The sequence below is a fragment of the Bubalus kerabau genome, chromosome 20, assembly GCF_029407905.1.
Source record: "Bubalus kerabau isolate K-KA32 ecotype Philippines breed swamp buffalo chromosome 20, PCC_UOA_SB_1v2, whole genome shotgun sequence".
Lineage (NCBI taxonomy): Eukaryota > Metazoa > Chordata > Mammalia > Artiodactyla > Bovidae > Bubalus > Bubalus kerabau.
The window spans coordinates 31,023,424-31,041,103 of record NC_073643.1 but is presented as its reverse complement, the minus strand read 5'-3'; the positions used below and the strand labels follow the sequence as shown (position 1 = coordinate 31,041,103).

Sequence of the window (17,680 nt, the reverse complement as noted above, 5' to 3'; positions counted from 1 at the left end):
GCCAGTCTATCTAGAAACTGAAAGCATTTTCAGTGTTTCTGCAGTTCTGTCAGCTTCAGAAAGAGTTCAAAAACAATGACTTCTGAGCCCACTCTATTGTGACACCCAGCACACCCATGGTGGCTTATCTTTGCTGCATCAAGTAAGGGAAATACATATTTGACAGCAGCTGAAAGCTTATTTGATATCATTTCTATTTAGTCAAATGTAGGAAACATGAAGATTCTCTAAGAATGACTCCCTCCCAACTTCCAACCCTCCTCTTTTCTGAATTTGATGCACTAAGCCCAGGACCAAGGCTTCCTTTTCTTTTAGCAGTGGCACAGTGCAAAGTGGGGTAGAAAGAGGAAGTGTAATCCCCATCTGGGCTTTTGTATCAAAATAACATAAGCAATCAGCACCCATCATGGCCCAAGAAGGATGTCATGGGTCTGACGGTTCCAAGAGAAGGTGAAAACCGCAAGTGTTGCTGTTGATGGGAATGCAAACTGGTGCAGCCATGATGAAAAACAGTATGGAGGTTCCTCAAAACACTAAAATAGAGTTGCCATGTGATCAGCAATTCTACTCCTGGGTATATATCCAGATAAGACTGTAATTCAAAACCAGACACTTGCACCTCTATGTTTATAGCAGCACTAGTCACAACAGGCAAGACATGGAAGCAACCTGAATGTCCACTGACAGATGAATGGATAAAGAAGACGTGGTGTGTGTGTGTGTATTCTTCCTGAGATTCTGGACCTGTATTTGAGGGCCATCTAGGTCTTCAAAGTTTCCCAAAGTAGTTGAAGACCAGCTACTGGTCCATTTAGCTCAAAGGTGCCAACATCTGACCTTCCATCCATGATCAGGAGGAGAAAGCAGCTGCCACTCTATACCTATCTTTAGCATCTCCCCAAAGCACACCTGAGATGAGGCATTGGACACAAGGGGCCAGTTTAGGGGCTGATCCCAGGAAACACCCGTAGGAAAGGAAGGAAGGAAGGAAAGATGGGAGGTTAAGTAAAGGGTGCATTGACAGGTCACCATGGTGGGCAGAGGGGCCACCACCCCACTGGTTGCCTCCATGAGACCGTGGAGCACAGGCCTCAGAATTGTCTCCCCCAGGGCCGAGACATCAGAGCGTCTGTCCACTGACTCCCTGCTAATTGCAGGCTGCTCACAGCAGCATTAATTCCTGGGCCCTTGCAGACCTGGCTTGGCCGGCTTCTGCATTCAGGGAAAGCCTGCAGGCAGAGAACCATTGGTGCTAGAGGTGAAAGCCTTGCTGTGTGACCAAACTGTGGGCGACCGCCGAGGTAGCCTGGGGAAGATAGACGGGCACTGCTGGTATCCGCTGTGCAGAGCTGCTCTATTAACTACTGCCACCACCACCAAAACCAGGTGGCTTCAAATAACGGCAATTTATTGTGTCCCAGTTCTGGAAACTAGAAGTCCAAAATCAAGGTGTCGGCTGAGCCAGGCTCCCTCAGAAGTCCCTCAGTTCAGTTCAGTCACTCAGTCGTTTCTGACGCTTTGCAACCCCACAGACTGCAGCAGGCCAGGCTTCTCTGTCCGTTACCAATTAGAGGAGAACATTTTCCTGGTTCTTGCAGCTTCATGTTTCTCTGCAGTTCTTGGCATTCCTTGGCTTGTGGCAGCTAACTCTGCCTCTGTCTCCACATGGTCATCTTCTCTGTGTCTTCAAACTGTGTGTGTCTGTCTCTGAGACCCAATCTTCCCCCAGGATAAGGGCATGAGTTACATTGCATTATGCATCCACCTATTCCATAGGAGTTCAACCAGTTACATCTGCAATGACCGTGTGTTGAAATACAGTTACATCCTGGGGCACTGGATAAGCACTTCAACACATCTTTTGGGGGGAGGCGGGGATCCAGTTCAGCCCAGGGCAGATACCTTGTGCATGTAATATCCTCTGATCCCAACAGTAGCCTGCAAGGTAGGTGTCGCTACCACAGCGTCACACATGAGGACAGTGAGGCTCTAAAGGGTGCCAGGAGCCACCCAAGGACACCCAGCTGGGAAGCCACCGAGCTGGGAGCTGTACTTGGTTCCACATCAGGCAGGTTGTCTCTCAACAGCGGTGTCCCCTGTTACTGACACTAGTTGGAAGGAACAGCGGGTAAAAGTGTAGGCACTCAAATCAGACTATACAAGTTCAAGGGCCGCCTCCACTGCTTACTATTGTGAGAACCTGGCACATTCCTGGCCCCCTGTGAGGCTTGCCCCCTTATTTTGAAACCTGGGAATCAGAAAAGCACCCGAAGCACATTCTACAGGGAGGAGTAATTAGGACAGCAGGTGAAAAGTCATAAGCGGAGGGCCAGGAACGCAGCAAGCGCAGTGACTTCTGGCCACTGCTATGTCATCACGAAAGCATTTAATTCTCCTGAATGTTAAAACATCAATGCCTAAGCCTCTGTAAAAAGCTCAGTTTCCAGGCCACAATCCAGGATCCCTTTTGTCTTTTGCTTCTTGTCACAGCTGCCCCCAGGGCTCCCAGGCAGGGACCTGATGGGCTGGAGGGCTGGGTGGCCCCTGCACACGCTCCCCCAGCGCCCAGCTTGCTAATTAATGCCCCTGCAACAGGAGACTGTGAGACCAGGATAAACACAGCAGCCCTTAATCTCCTGCCCGTGCTGGTGGCTTTATCTCAGCCCCTCCTCCACAGCCACTGGGGGCTGGAGGGGCAATGGGCAGATGTCCTCCCACCCCCTGCAAGGTGGGGCTGCAGCCAGAGGATTTCCTCCAAGCCTGGCAAGGCCCCGAGGAACGTGCAGCCACTCCAGGCAGACGCGCTGTGATGAACACCCTCAGAGCACAGAGCTAGGGGCACGACTGAGAGTTTCATTTACACCTGGAATTGCACATTTCAAGGGCAGGACCTGGTGACCCAATACATGCATGTGAGCACACACTGGGCTCATAATTCATGCATTTCCCTTCCTCCTATTGAAAAAAATGTGGCAGGGATGGGGGAGGGGGAGAATGAGGGTGAAGCACCGGTCTGAACAGGTAGTTATTTTTCTGCCTGGGGCTCAGCCTGGCTGAGAACCAACTTGTCAAAAGTGGAAGCTGAAGGCCAGGTAACTTGTTGTGCAGGCAGCAGCCAGCTTGGCGCTCCTGGGAGTGACTTTCCAGAGTGGTCTGTGTTCACTGCCTGTGCTCCGAGTGGTCTTTTTTAGCCTGGAGAGGACAGACTTGTGACAGCTAAAATCCAGAGAGAGGGCGCAGGGCCACAGCTACACGGGCAGGCACTTAGGATGCATGTGGTAGCTGCCCCTCCCAGGGCGAAGCAGGGGCTGGATGAGGAAAGCCTGTTCCCCTCCTTCAGGCAGCTGCCAGTCCCACGGGAAGAGGGGAATCTTGAGGGAAGAGGATCAAGAGGCTCTGCACACAGATTACCATAGGAAAACACAAGCGGCAGCCCTAACCCAGCTGGGCAGTCGGGGAAACTTCCTGAAGAGTGGGACATCCAAGAGGAAATGTGAAGAATAAATAGGAGTCAGCAGGGAGAACCGAGAGTATAAAAACAGCTTGGCACATTCTGGGATATTCTGGAACATGAAGTTTCAGGAGAGTGGGGGGAAGGGTGGGAATTAAAGAAGCAAATGAGGTTTAAAGAATTAACTACAGATTTCAGCATCTAAATCTATAAAGAGGTACCAGCAGGCACAAAGAGTCATGAGTATATTTTACCTGATAGAAAGTACTTGTGTTTTCTTTCATGCTGTCTCTATTCATGCAAATAAGTATTTCCTAAACATCAACTGTGGAGAAGACTCTGGGCTAATGCTGGTGATTTGAAGGTAGTCCAGACACAGTCTTGTACTCAAGGAGCTCTAAGAGCTAAGGTTTACTGCACACTCATGAGCCCCAGGCACTCCACAGGTTCTACCTCATTCACACCTCTCAAAACTCTGCCTCCAGAGGGCGGGGTGGAGTGGGGGTTGGTGTGGATAGAAACTTTTGCCTTCCACAGTCACCCAGGTCTTGAATCAAAAGGGGGTGGGGGGCTCAGCATTAATGCACCAGAGGGCTTCGGGGTTTGTGAGGTGACAGAAATACATGGGGTGGATGTGAGGCAAGATGGAAAGAGAAATGGACAGAGAGAGACAGACAGACCTGAGACAGAGGGCTAGACAGAGAGAAACAAAGATAAGAATGGAAAGAGATGGAAAGGCAGAGTCAGACATAAGAGAAGAAAGACAGCAGAGAAAGAGAGACAGGGACAGTAAAGACCAAGCGAGGGGAACTCAGAGCAGGGCCCAGGATCATCAAAGAACAGTGAGAATGAGAGACTCCAGACTGCAAGAGACAGAAGCAGGGAGGGCAACGCCCCAGTTGAGGTCTTTCCTAAGAAACCCAGGTCCCGCGGCAGAGTTCTGGCCTGGCCAGTGCTCTAGGTGTCCCTAAAGCCCACTGAGTCCAGGGCCATGCCAAAGGGAGAGGCCAGGGCCCGAAGGAATAGGGCCTTGAGCCGCCCAGTTCAGCAGGGTGCAAGAAGTAGAAGAGTGTGCCTGCAGTAGCTCCCCATCCCTCTCCCAAGGTTCCCACCAAATTCTTCCCCATCCAGCCCCACAGGCTGGTGTGCCTTGGGAGTAAAGGTCACCGAGTATCCTCCAGGGCTGCACCCTGCAATTGGCAGCCTGCACGAGCCAGCCAAGGAAGCAGGCCAAGAAGTCTGGCCAAAGAAGTAGGCTCTGAAGCCACTCCGTTTGGATCCCACAGGACATCTGGGCCCTCGGCTCAACAGCCACTGTGTACAGCGGGCTGTGTGTGCACTGCCCTGGTCAAACAGCCCTAAAGGTCAAGGTGAAAACATACTCCCGTGGTGCCAGGTACTGAATCCCCATAATAAGGCAGGCACTAGTAGCAATCTCTTTTACAGATGTGGAGACCAAGGCCCAGAGAGGTTAGGGACCTGTCCAAGGTCACAGAGCCAGCACACTCTTAACTATTAGGTTCACTGTTACAATGCTTGTCATTTTTCATTCATGGAATCAAGGCCAAGGGTCTGAACCTGCTTGCTCCCTGACTTAAAAGCTGAACCTTTGCTGAATGTCGGGCATGTGAGCTGGAACCAGGAGCACAAACCCCACCGCATGCCCTCCTAGAGCTCAGTGCTGTGTTTGACGGGAGAACCTTCACCAGCAGAGGGTTTGCAGCCAGCCACTCAGAAGCTTTCAAAGCAGAGCCTTCTGACAGCAGAATTCATTTAGGAGTCAAGAAAGTGAGAAGCACTGGTTCTCCACCTTGGCTGCCCATAGGAACGGCCCAGGAAATTTAAAAGTACTGATGCCTGGGTCTCCCCCAAAGAGATTCTGACTGAGTTGCTTTGAGGTGATGCCTGGGCACTGAGATGTTTTAAACACCCCGGGTGATTCCAATGGGCAGCCAGGGCTTAGAATTTCTGGTGTATTGAGGATGGTTTCAAAGCCCCATTCTAGTGCTCAGGGCACCAGAGGTCCAGTTCTGTGTCTTGGGCAAATGGGTACCTGAGTCAGTTTTCTCATTTAAAAACATTATGGGTGGGGAAAGGGGAGAAATGCTTATTTAGTGCCTACTTCATGACAGGCACGGAGAAGGCGATGGCACCCTACTCCAGTATTCTTGCCTGGAAAATCCCATGGACAGAGAAGCCTGGTAGGCTGCAGTCCATGAGGTCGTGAAGAGTCGGACACGACTGAGTGACTTCACTTTCACTTTTCACTTGCATGCATTGGAGAAGGAAATGGCAACCCACTCCAGTGTTCTTGCCTGGAGAATTTCAGGGAAGGGGGAGCCTGGTGGGCTGTCGTCTATGGGGTCGCACAGAGTCGGACACGACTGAAGCGACGTAGCAGCAGCAGCAGCAGCATGACAGGCAAGCTACGAAAGGCATTCTTTTTATTCCCCTCAACAATTTTATGAGGCTGGTAGCATTACCCCATGCCTGAATTCACCCAGCTAAGTGACAGCTAAGTGATGGAGCATGGATTGAGACTCCACATGTTTGATTCGGAAACCCTAGCCCATCTGCTATACCACTCTGCTAAATCAGAGCTCCCAACTTGCCAAATCTTGTTAAAGGTTTAAAGATGTAGTTAAAATGCAAAAATGTTGTTAAAATGATGTACTGATTCAGTACATCAGAGAAAGGTCCCAAGATTCTGCATTTCCAGCAGGTTCCCAAATTATGCCAATGCTGGTACACCAGTAGCTTGCTTTCAATAGCAAATGGTTTACAGGTCTTTGTGGTCACTCTGGTTCCGATTGGTCAGTGCCTGTGCCAAGTGGGTTGCTTAACTTACTTAGACCATTCCCCCTATAGATTGACACCACACCCCCTCCAGCCTGCAGCAATTGGCCAGTGTCATCCCTCAGCCAGGCAAGATGGTTCAGGGATGGGCACCTAGCTCAAGCCAAGCAGAATTTCCATTCTTTTCCATGGGAGCTCCCTGAGGGGAAGTTCTTTCTTTCCCTGGCTGAGGACTGAAAGGATGCAGCTGCTGCAGCTACTTCCTACCATGAGGGAAGAGTTCAGAGCGGCAAACTGTAAACCCAGGAGCACTGAGGGTAAGAATGAAGGCAGGCAGAGAAAACCCAGGTCCTTGGGCAAAATGGCTGGTTTAAGCCTTGCCTGAAACCCACATCCAGGCTATCGATCCACAAAGGCCATTCAATCCCCATACTGTTTGAAGCCAAGTTGAGTTGGGCTGTATGTCTCTTAACATCAAAACTCCTAATACAAGCCCTAGTATCAACAAGACTAGAGTCTGAATTTCTCAGCTTAGTTACTCACTAGCTGTGTGGTCTTGGGCAAGCTATTTGGCCTCCCTGAGCTTCGGTGTCCTCATCTATAAAATGGAACTAGTAATACCTATCCCAGGATTGTTGTGGGGATCAGGAGAAACCATGAATGCCAAGAGCTTGGCATCTATGCCACGAATGTTAGCTATTATTATAAAAACTCATTATTAGTCCCATTTTGGCAGGCCCTTCTAAAAATGGTGTATGTCAGCAGTTGTTTCTAGCTGTTGGCAAAAAAAAAAAAAAGGAAGCAAATTAACCTAAAAGATTGGGGCAGGCAGGGGAAATGGGGGAGGGTGTCTCCAGGGGTATGAGTAACATTGAGAAAAAAGAAAAAAGAGGTTGAATTGTTTCAATAACCAGGAAAGATGAGAAAGCTTGTCCTGGCAAAGAATGCAAGGCTTGCCCGGGCCGTAATTGATTTGGTCATGATACCTTCAGACCTTGGCTCCATCCAGCAGAGTGTATGGAAGCCACGATCTGCTTCTCTGGATATTTGATGGTCTGATTGGCTCAGCCTTCCTAATTGTGTTGTATTGACAAATATATTTGTTTGGAACAAGCAAATGTATTGCAGGCAGGAAACAGACCAACTCCAAGAATTTATTTTGCTTTTTGGCACGGCTGCACTAAGCTTAGCATTCATTATGTACCCATGTAAAACAGTCTCCGGGAATGCTGGCCTGACTTATCTTTTTAATTATATTTATTTTTTCAGCTGCACCTCAGATCATGAACAGACTTGCTGGTGCTAAACAGGCTTCATTGGATGAAACCTCCTGCCTCCCCCCAAATCACACTGCACGGATTAAATGTTCAAAGACGCCAGACAAACCTAGGATATTGCCATGGGTCATTATCACTAATGGATCGGAGATGGGGTTAAGTCAGTCAAATCCCTGCTCTGAGCCCAGAAAAGTCCACAGAAACCAAATCCTGGTCACCAGATTGAAAATGAAATCAGGTTTAAGCAGAGAGATGAAGAGATGAATGAAAGGCAACTGGAATGGATCATTTGGGGATGACCATGACCCATTTCACTGTACCCGCTCACTGCAGGGGCACCTGGCAGCCATACTGGAACCATGTGGCCCTTCTCCCTGGTTGGATGAGGAATAAGTACCCAACCTCAGAAGGGCCAATCAGAGTCCCAGCTGGGGTTACTAGGAGAGAGAGTAATGACAGACAGACAGACAGACTGACTCCCTCCATGGCAGGAGCTGTAACAAAACTGGGAGATGAAGGCAGCCATTTTGGATGCCATGTGGACAAAGTGGCAGCAAAGTTAAAGGAAAGGAACCAAACCATCACACAGAGGTGCAGAGGAGAGAAAACAGGGCAGGATCATTACGTAGGTCTCAGCTTCGCGGCCCTGGTTCCAGGCACTGAGGCACTCTGCCTCTTAGAATGCATCACCCCTTTTTGTTCCAGCAAGCTCAGTCTGTTCTCCCACTTACATCCATACAAGGGCAAACTATGCAACCAACCAAACAATGCTGGGGAAGAATATTTATTAACAGGAAAAATGTACACAAGAATGATGTTGAGTGCAGAGAGCATGTTTCTTTCCTCCCTTCAACAGATATTTACTGGGCACTTCCTACATTTCAGATGTTGTATATACATTGAGGAGAAGGGTCATGGCCTCTGCCCCCATCAAGTTTACAGTGAAGTTACCAAATGTCAGGTAAGATCCCACTTTAGTCAAAAGAGAGGAATAACTGGCGTGTGATGGGTTTCACACCAGGGAAAACAAATGAAGGGCACTGGTAACATCTTCAAAACCAGTGCTGCTCCAAGCATCGCCTGTGGACCTCCAGCCTGGGCGTCACCTGGGAGCTTGTGACAAATGCAGATTCGCAACCCCTGCCTAGACCTACTGGCAGGAGGGCCCAGGAATCTGTTCTAACAAGACTTCTGGATGATCCTGATACATTTTAAGGTGTCACAATCACCTGCCACAACACAATAGCGCAAAGACCCCCTTTCCAAACTAATAAGAATTTCTAGGAACTTCCCTGGTGGTCCAGTGGCTAATGCTCCATGCTCCCAATCCAAGGGGCCTGGAATCGACCCTTGATGGGGGGCAGTAGACTCCATGTGCCACAACTAAGAGTCTGCATGCTGCCACTAGAAGGTCCTGCACGCCACAACTAAAATAAATAAATAAATAAATCCTGCATGCCGCATCAAAGATTGAAAATCTCACAGGCTGCAACTAAGACCCAGCATAGCCAAATCAATAAAAATAAATAAGGTGTTTTTTGTTTTTTTTTTAAAGAGTTTCCACCTTTTCCCAGGGTTTCCTTTCTCAAATGCTGCATTTTCAAAACCACCTAGGGATGCATGAGCCAACAATTAATTTTAACAACCAGTTATGTATGAAATCACATATGTTAGTTCATCACCACAACTCCTTAAAATAGGTACTATGCATTTCCCCCTTTACAGGTGAAAAGACTGAGGAACAGAGAGGTTAAGCCACTTGCCCAAAGTCACACAACTAGTAAGCATTAGGTATTGGATTTAAGCCCAAGCAGTCTCACTCCAGAATCAAACCTGGGTCTCCTGCATTGCAGGCAGATTCTTTACCACCTGAACCACCAGGGAAGCCCAACTTTCACAAACCACTAAGTTAAACTACTTGTCAAATGAGTCCTGAGCATCTTTGCCACCCATAGAGGTGGAGAGTCCAGTCCCTGGACTGCACTCTGCAGCTCGTCCCTGAGCAGATTTTGCTGGGACCTCACACCTAGGGAGACCTGCCCTTTCAGATCAGGGTGTGAAGGCTCCTAAAGTCGAGAAGGGCCCACAGCCATGCTGCCTGAGCTTCAGAGTGTAGGAGCCTCGGCATTCACGCACCCCCTGTCCTGTGGGGTCCCCACTCAGTGACAATGGGTTCTGGTATCCACCTAAAACCACACTTGCAAGAATCCTCACCTCCAGCTCCGGGTGCCTGGGGGCCGACCTCTGGTCTGTCCAGACTCTCTCTTCCCTTATAGGAATCTAGAATTCTGTGGTCCTTTCTGACTAGCTACCCTTGATAGAAGCTGGTTTTTACCTTTGAGTCCCAAGATGAAGACCAGAATCTTTGATTTCTTTTCTTCTCTTCTAGGGAAGTCCTTGGTCCCTGTTGGGGGAAATATTACTAATTTTAAAAGATAAGGGAGTGTGTGTGGCCCAGCTCACACTCCGGGAGCAATAACAGCTGGAAGAAACATTGGGCTGGAAGTGGACTCCCAACTCTGCTCGCCAATCACCCCCCAGAGCCCAGGTCCACCCCTAGCCGACAGGTCCAATCACACTTCTGGAGGAGTGAGGATGGGTACCACTGATGGTCATCTGGAAAGGACCAGCTCAAGTTGTTAAAATTAAACTATTCTGAGTCTGGTTGATCGAGGTTGTTGCCTGAGCCTCAAAGATCACTTGCCACCCCACTGGCCCTGGCCCCAACCAGCTGGACCTTAGGCCTTCCCATGACCGGCAGCTAGAGGGTTAATGCCTGGTCCAGCAGGGGTCCCAACCCAGCCACCCCAGACTCTGATGGACCAGTGCCCAACACACCAACTTGCTGAAACAGTACTTTTCTCTCGACATTAGGATGATAGGTAGTTGTATTTCCTTCCTTTTGCTTATTCATGTTTTTCAGCCTTTCTACAATAAGTACAGTTTACCTTTTAAATCAAGATTAGGTGGTGCTAGTGGTACAGAACTCGCCTGACAATGCAGGTAGATATAAGAGACAAGGGTTCGACCCCTGGGCCTGGAAGAGGGCATGGCAACCCACTCCAGTATTCTTGCCTGGGAAATCCCATGGACAGAGGAGCCTGGTGGGCTGTAGTCCATAGGGTCACACAGAGTGAACATGACTGAAGTGACTCAGCACGCACAGCACACAGAGTGAGTATGGTTTACTTATGTAATCAAGATCCAGTTCAGTTCAGTTCAGCCACTCAGTCGTGTCTAACTCTGCGATCCCATGCACTGCAGCACACCAGGATTCCCTGTCCTTCACCAACTCCCGGAGCTTGCTCAAACTCATGTCCATTGAGTCGGTGATGCCATCCAACCATCTCATCCTCTGTCATCCCCTCCTCCTCCTGCCTTCGATCTTTCCCAGCATCAGGGTCTTTTCCAATGAGTCAGTTCTTCACATCAGGTGGCCAAAGTATTGAAGTTTTAGCTTTAGCATCAGTCCTTTTAATAAATATTTAGGACTGATTTCCTTGAAGATTGACTGGTTTGATCTCCTAGCAGTCCAAGGAATTCTCAAGAGTCTTCTCCAACACCACAGGTCAAAACATCAATTCTTCAGCACTCAGCTTTCTTTATAGTCCAACTCTCACATCCATACACGACTACTGGCAAAACCATAGCCTTGACTAACCGGACCTTTGTTGGCAAAGTAATATCTCTGCTTTTTATTATGTTTTCTAGGTTGGTCACAGCTTTTCTTCCAAAGAGCAAGCATCTTTTAATTTCATGGCTGCAGTCAACATCTGCAGTGATTCTGGAGACCAAGAAAATAAAGTCTCTCACTGTTTCCATTGTTTCCCCATCTATTTGCTATGAAGTGATGGGACTGGATGCCATGATCTTAGTTTCCTGAATGTTGAGTTTTAAGCCAACTTTTTCACTCTCCTCTTTCACTTTCATCAAGAGGCTCTTTAGTTCTTCTTTGCTTTCTCCCATAAGGGTGGTGTCATCTGCATATCTGAGGTTATTGATATTTCTTCTGGCAATCTTGATTCCAGCTTCTGCTTCATCCAGTCCAGCATTTCTCATGATGTATTCTGCATATAAGTTAAATAAGCAGCGTGACAATATACAACCTTGATGTACTCCTTTCCCGATTTGGAACCAGTCTGTTGTTCCATGTCCAGTTCTAACTGTTGCTTCCTGACCTGCATACAGATTTCTAAAGAGGCAGGTCAGGTGGTCTGGTATTCCCATCTCTTTCAGAATTTTCCACAGTTTGTGGTGATCCACACAGTCAAAGGCTTTGGCATAGTCACTAAAGCAGAAGTAGATGTTTTTCTGAAACTCTTTCGCTTTTTTGATGATCCAACAGATGTTGGCAATTTGATCTCTGGTTCCTCTGCCTTTTCTAAACTCAGCTTGAACATCTGGAAGTTCATGGCTCACATACTGTTGAAGCCTGGCTTGGAGAATTTTGAGAATTACTTTGCTAGCATGTGAGATGAGTGCAATTGTGCGGTAGTTTGAGCATTCTTTAGCATTGCCTTTCTTTGGGATTGGAATGAAAACGGACCTTTTGCAGTCCTGTGGCCACTGCTGAGTTTTCCAAATTTGCTGGCATATTGAGTGCAGCACTTTCACAGCATCATCTTTTAGCATCTTCTTCAAGATTACTTTTTAAAAATGTTAAAGATAATGGTGTGTTTTGAATTTCCTGAGATGAAATGGAGTGCCCAATTTTTACTCCTGCCTTCATTCTCACCAGGAGTGCTGGCAGGCCCCCATTACAACACAGCAAGCAGGATCAAGGTTAGTGTTAAGAGACTCCTGAACACAGCCTTGAATCTCTTCAGAAGAAAGGCCCACGCCCTGGGTCTCAGGAAAGAAGTCTTGCACTTCCCTGGCCATGAGCCCACCCACTGCCTCTGGTCAGCATGACTAACCTCCTAATTCTGGAGAAATGGGAACTCATTGAGTGATCTGGCTTCCTCCAGAGAGCAGCCCATTCGTTTCCTGAAGTGACTGGTCCACTGGGAAGCGGGCCAGGATGAACCTTTGAAGTACTCAACAGCAAGAGGAGTAGAAGGAAGAGAAAGCTCAATAGAGCAGCCAGGGACTAGGAAAGGGATGAAAGACTTCATGTCCTGGTTAAGAGCAAAGATAGATCAAAGCTAGAGATATATGGCACACATACCACTACCACTCATCTTCCACTCAGGGCAGACACTGCCAATCAGTCAGCACTTTATCCTCATTGAGACAGCTGGAGCCGCACTGAGAAGGATTCCTCAGAATCCTTCTCAGTGCAGCTCCAGGCAACCTCCAGGCAAGTGTCTCTAGAGCTGAATCTCATTTGTGATCCCTGGAGTGCTGGGGCTGGCGATGCTAATCCTCCAGATGAGTCCACAGGGACATCCTGGGTGCAGGGATCATGAGTCTCCTGGATCTGGAGTCTGCACTGATTATTGCTGGAAGGTCTGTTGTTGTCAATTCCCTCTAACTCATGGAGACATCATTTTTCTAGCATCAGGGAAACACCCATCTGGGTGTGACTCTACCTTCTGCCAGATGGGACATGAGAGGTCATCTCCCCATCAGCCCCTCTTGAGTCATGGAGCCCTTTCTTTAAATCACAACTTAGAAGGCCAAAGTTCAAAACAAATCGAGGTGGAGCTCCTGTGGTTGATGTGGTGGTAACAGTCTCAAGCCAGAGTCAATCAACACCTCCTCAGCTGCTGCGTGGCCACAAAAGGACTTCCTGGAATCTTGGGCTTGGAGGGGCAGTGGAATATAACTGATCTTATAAAAGTCCAGTGTTATATAGATGGCGAGTCTGATGCCCAGAGAAGAGAAGTAAACTCACAGGCCAGTAAGCACCAGACAAGAACCCAGGAATCTCCTTGCTCTTAATCCAAACACCCAACCCAGTGTCAAATGTTCAGTCCCTTCTTTTCTCAAACGATACTGTCTCCCTGAGCTACTGCAGCCACTCCCTGGCTTCCAGTCTTGTTTGTCTGCCTGCACCTCCCATGTATTGCTTTAGTTCAGTTGCTAAATCATGTCCAACTCTTTGCGACCCCATGGACTATACAGCCTGCCAGGCTCTTCTGTCCATGGGACTTCCCAGGCAAGAATACTGGAGTAGGCTGCCATTTTCCTCTCCAGGGGATCTTCTCAACCCAGGGATCGAACCAATGTCTCTTGCATTGGCAGGCAGCTTCTTTACCATCTGAGCAAGTCCTCAGCGGGTGGATGGAGGGATGAATGGATGAGAAGCAAGGAGTAAGAGCAAGGGAGAGAAGTGGGGGAGGGGAGGGAACTAAGCTGAATCAGGGAAAGAAGGCCACACCAGTAAAGAAAATGTGCTCAGTACAAGCCGGGCCACTCTCTGGACTGCAGTCCCTGGCACAAGCCTGGCTCAGCCCAGCAGCTGCTGGCCACTGGCTCCCAGCCTGAGTGACACCCCTGCCTGGCAGGGCCCCGCTGTGCTTGGCAGCCCAGCAGCCCAACCCCTCAGCGCTGTGGGGCATATGTGAGCCAGGAACCACCTCAAAGACTTGACTCTCTGCCTTGGGGCCTCCTTTTACCCTGCAAAGCCAGGGGTGGGATCAGCCCTTGACGAGCTGCCAGGTTAGGGGTGTTAGGGAGCGTCTGGTCACCCTGGAGAAGGGCAGCTTCTATCCTCTTGATCTAAAATAACAACTCTTTCGTTTTTTTGCCTTGTTTTCCTTCCCAGCACTCACCATTGCCGCTCTATTGATTAGAGGCAAAACAGCCTGGGTTCAAACCCTAGTGATGCCCCTTCCTGGGCTTCCCTGATAGCTCAGATGGTAAAGAATCCACCTGCCATGCAGGAGACCCGGGTTCAATTTCTGGGTTGGGAAGATTCACTGGAGAAGGGATAGGCTACCCCCTCCAGTATTCTTGGGCTTCCCTCGTGGCTCAGTTGGTAAAGAATCTGCCTGCAATGCAGCAGACCTGGGTTCGACCCCTGGGTTGGGAAGATCCCTTGAGAAGGGAACAGCTACCCACTCCAGTAGTCTGGCCTGGAGAATTCCATGGACTGTATAGTCCCTGGGGTCACAAAGAGTCAGACACGGCTGAGTGACCCTGGCTGACCAACCTTGGGCAAGTTTCGTAACTGCTCTGTGCAGCTCAGTTTTCCCACTTGTGCTGACAGAGCACCTGCCCCACAAAATGACCATGAGGCTCAAGGAGATGGTGCATGTTGAGAGTGTCCAGCAGCACCTGGCACATAGTAAGTCAACTAACTGGTATTAACTGTCATCATTATTAACACCATTTCCCAGCCCAGAAACGTGCTGGGAGAACTGTGTGTTCTTTCCCGGCCACTCCCAGAGCCAAAAACAGAGCATGGTGAGTTGCAGGCACTCGGTTTCTTTGAAAAAAGAGTTTGATGGTTGGAAAAAGCCTTAGAGAGGTCTAGCCACTCACACGATGTCACACAGCAAATGGAGGCAGAGTTCCCATCTCCTCTAGTTCTATTGCTTCACATGCCTTTCGGGGAGGTCCACTGAGGAGCAGTTTTAAGTTTTGGAGGCAAAGGCCAGAGCTGCAGGTTCCAATTTGGTGACCACAGGCCACTCGTGAACCTTGGCAATATGATACTAGTGTAGTGAACTGAATTGTTCCTGTTATTTAATTTTAATTAATTTACATTTAAACTGAAAAATAGATATGAGGCAGGAAGTAGATGGGCACCACTGCCCTCCAAACCCACCAAGGTAAAGCAATTGGAGATTCATTGCCTATGGACCAAAACTCCAAGACAGAACAGCAAGACAATTAAGGGAAGACCACATATTTCTTGTTCCCAAAGTCAGGAGACCTCCCCATCCACGCATAGGCAGAAAGGCTCCTTGGAGGTCAAACAGGAGTGATGTTAACTAATGCCAGACTACCCTTATGCCTTTCCAGTAAAATCCATCTTGGCTAAGAGATGCATGCACACACATGGGAGGATCCTGAGATATACCGAATAGAAACTCTGAACCAGGCAAATCAAAATGATTGGCCAAAGGAAATCAGGAAGAAATACTCCATATACGTAATTCAAACTGCCATGAGGGTGTAACTCAAGGACTCTCCCTCTGAGTGCGCCTCTGTGTCTAGTCACACATACTATACTCTTCTCCTCTTAATAAAGTTCACTTGCTTCACTACTTTCCGTCTTTGTGGAAATTCTTTTCTGCATAGTTGAAGGGCCAGAGCCCTTGTCACTGACCTCTGGTCTAGCGGCTAGGATCTGGTACTCTCACCACCAAGGCCCAGCCCAATCTCTGGCTGGGAACCCAAGCCTCACTCCAAGCCGTTGCAGGCCGAGGCCACCCAAGATCAGATACTTGATTCAGTTACTCGAAAACTTTTCTCTGGGTCTGAAACAACTTAGGGAGGTGAACTTCCCTTTTCAACTACACATTTTGTGAAGTCAAAAATACAGATCGAGTATTCTCAGAAAAACTTAGTGTCTGAATTGAGATATGATGTAAAACATACAATGGACACTACATTTGCAAGGCTTACTAGGTGTGAAAGAACACAAAATATCTTGCTAATGATTGTGCATATTGATTCTATGTTGAAAAGATCCCATTTGGAATACTCTGGGTTAAAGAGAGTGAGTTATTAAAATTTTATCTGTTTCTACCAGAAAATTGAAAATTATTTTTTTAAGGTTTTTTTTTTTTTTTTTTTTTGATGTGGGCCATTTTTTAAGGCTTTACTTAATTTGTTACCATATTGCTTCTGTTTTATATTTTGGTTGTTTGGCCATGAGGCATGTGGGATCTTAGCTCTTCAGCCAAGGATCAAACCCACACCCCCCCCCAACCCCCACTCCCAACACTGGAAGGTGAAGTCTTAAACATTGGACCACCAGGCAAATCCTGGAAAATTATTTAGGCGACTCACATTATATTTCCATCGAAAAGTGCCAGGCTAGAGGGACAAAGATGGGGTAAAGAGGAAGGTGGCTTACGGCCGCAGGGCTGGCCCCAGGACTCCAGGACAAAGATATGTGAGGAGGGAGTTGGGCTGGGCTACTTGGGAGGCCTCAGGCTGGCTGGCTCGCTGCTCCTCACACACTTCCCTGATGCGGCCCAGGAAGCAGTGCTCAGGGATTAACATTAATTCTTTCCCTGGAGGGCAGATGGGGAGAAGGTTAAGTGCCGAGTGACTACAGCTGCCCAATTAAGCCCTGGGAGAGAGATGAGGGTGGAGGAGGAGGCTGGGGAATGTTTTTAGGGATTCCCAGGGAGACAGGAAGCAGTGAGGGCTTGACCTCCTTTATCTCATTTCCCCTTCTGCAGTCAGCCGGCTTCCCCTCCAGGCTCAGCAGGGATGGTTCACTTTCCCAAGACCACACAGCAGGCTCAGGCCTGACCCGGACTCCCTTGTCCCAGTCCCTACACCAGCTCTTCAAAGAGCAGCCCCAGGTTCAAAAGCAGTTGCCTCTTTGCTGTTGCTCTGGGAAGGCACTAGATGCGATGGGACCGGGAAGATGGGAGAGGGATTTGGAAAGATTGACCTCTGACACTGACCCACCAGTCATCCTGGGCCACATCGCCTGCAATACTGCACCGAATTCTCATGACTCTCATGTGCTCTCGGTACTGGCACTGTCCCTGTTTACAGATGAGGCTGTGGAGGCTTGGAGAGGTTCAGCAGGTTGCCTAGGGGTGTCCAGGCGGACGGTCAGGAAGCAGGGGATCTCTACACCAGGTGGCCCTGTCTGACCTGAGCTCTGAGTTTAACTACTGTGTCGTGTTACCTCTTCTCCCAGAGGTCTTGCCCCCAAATGTCAGACTTGTCAGCAGGGAGGTCAAAGTGGTGGGACAGGTGCCTGCCTGGAGTCTTCCTCTGGCTATTAGATCCCTGACCCGGAGATGAGGCAGGAAGGAACTCATGATACCCTAGCTACCTCTTACTATCCCAGCTTAGATGCCACCTCCTCCAGGAAGCCCTCACTGACTCCCCACCACTTCCCTTTCAGCCTAGTTACCCATCCACCCTCCCCACTCCCTCTGCTCTCTGGAGCTCTGCATTCATCCACAGAAAAAAAACAACCAACACGAAGTATTTCAATTTACCCTTGTGACAGTTTTCTATGTCAACTTGATGGGAACCGGGGGTGCCCAGGTTAAACATTATTCTTTAATGTCCC

The 17,680-nt window shown here is 48.7% G+C and overlaps 1 long non-coding RNA gene across 3 annotated transcripts in view; it reads right to left on the bottom strand.

Moving 5' to 3' along the window:
- Positions 1-16,641, bottom strand: part of LOC129634988 (uncharacterized) — a 370,413-nt gene extending 353,772 nt beyond the window's left edge. For 2 of the 3 annotated variants that reach the window (XR_008706043.1, XR_008706042.1), the window contains exons 1-2: positions 16,496-16,641; positions 9,860-9,928 (exon numbers count right to left, since the gene is read on the bottom strand). This is a non-coding gene — a long non-coding RNA (uncharacterized LOC129634988). Of the gene's footprint in view, positions 1-1,418; positions 1,795-9,859; positions 9,929-16,495 lie in introns of those variants that run through there. The other variant, XR_008706044.1, reaches the window with a different exon arrangement.
- Positions 16,642-17,680: the final 1,039 nt, after the last annotated feature.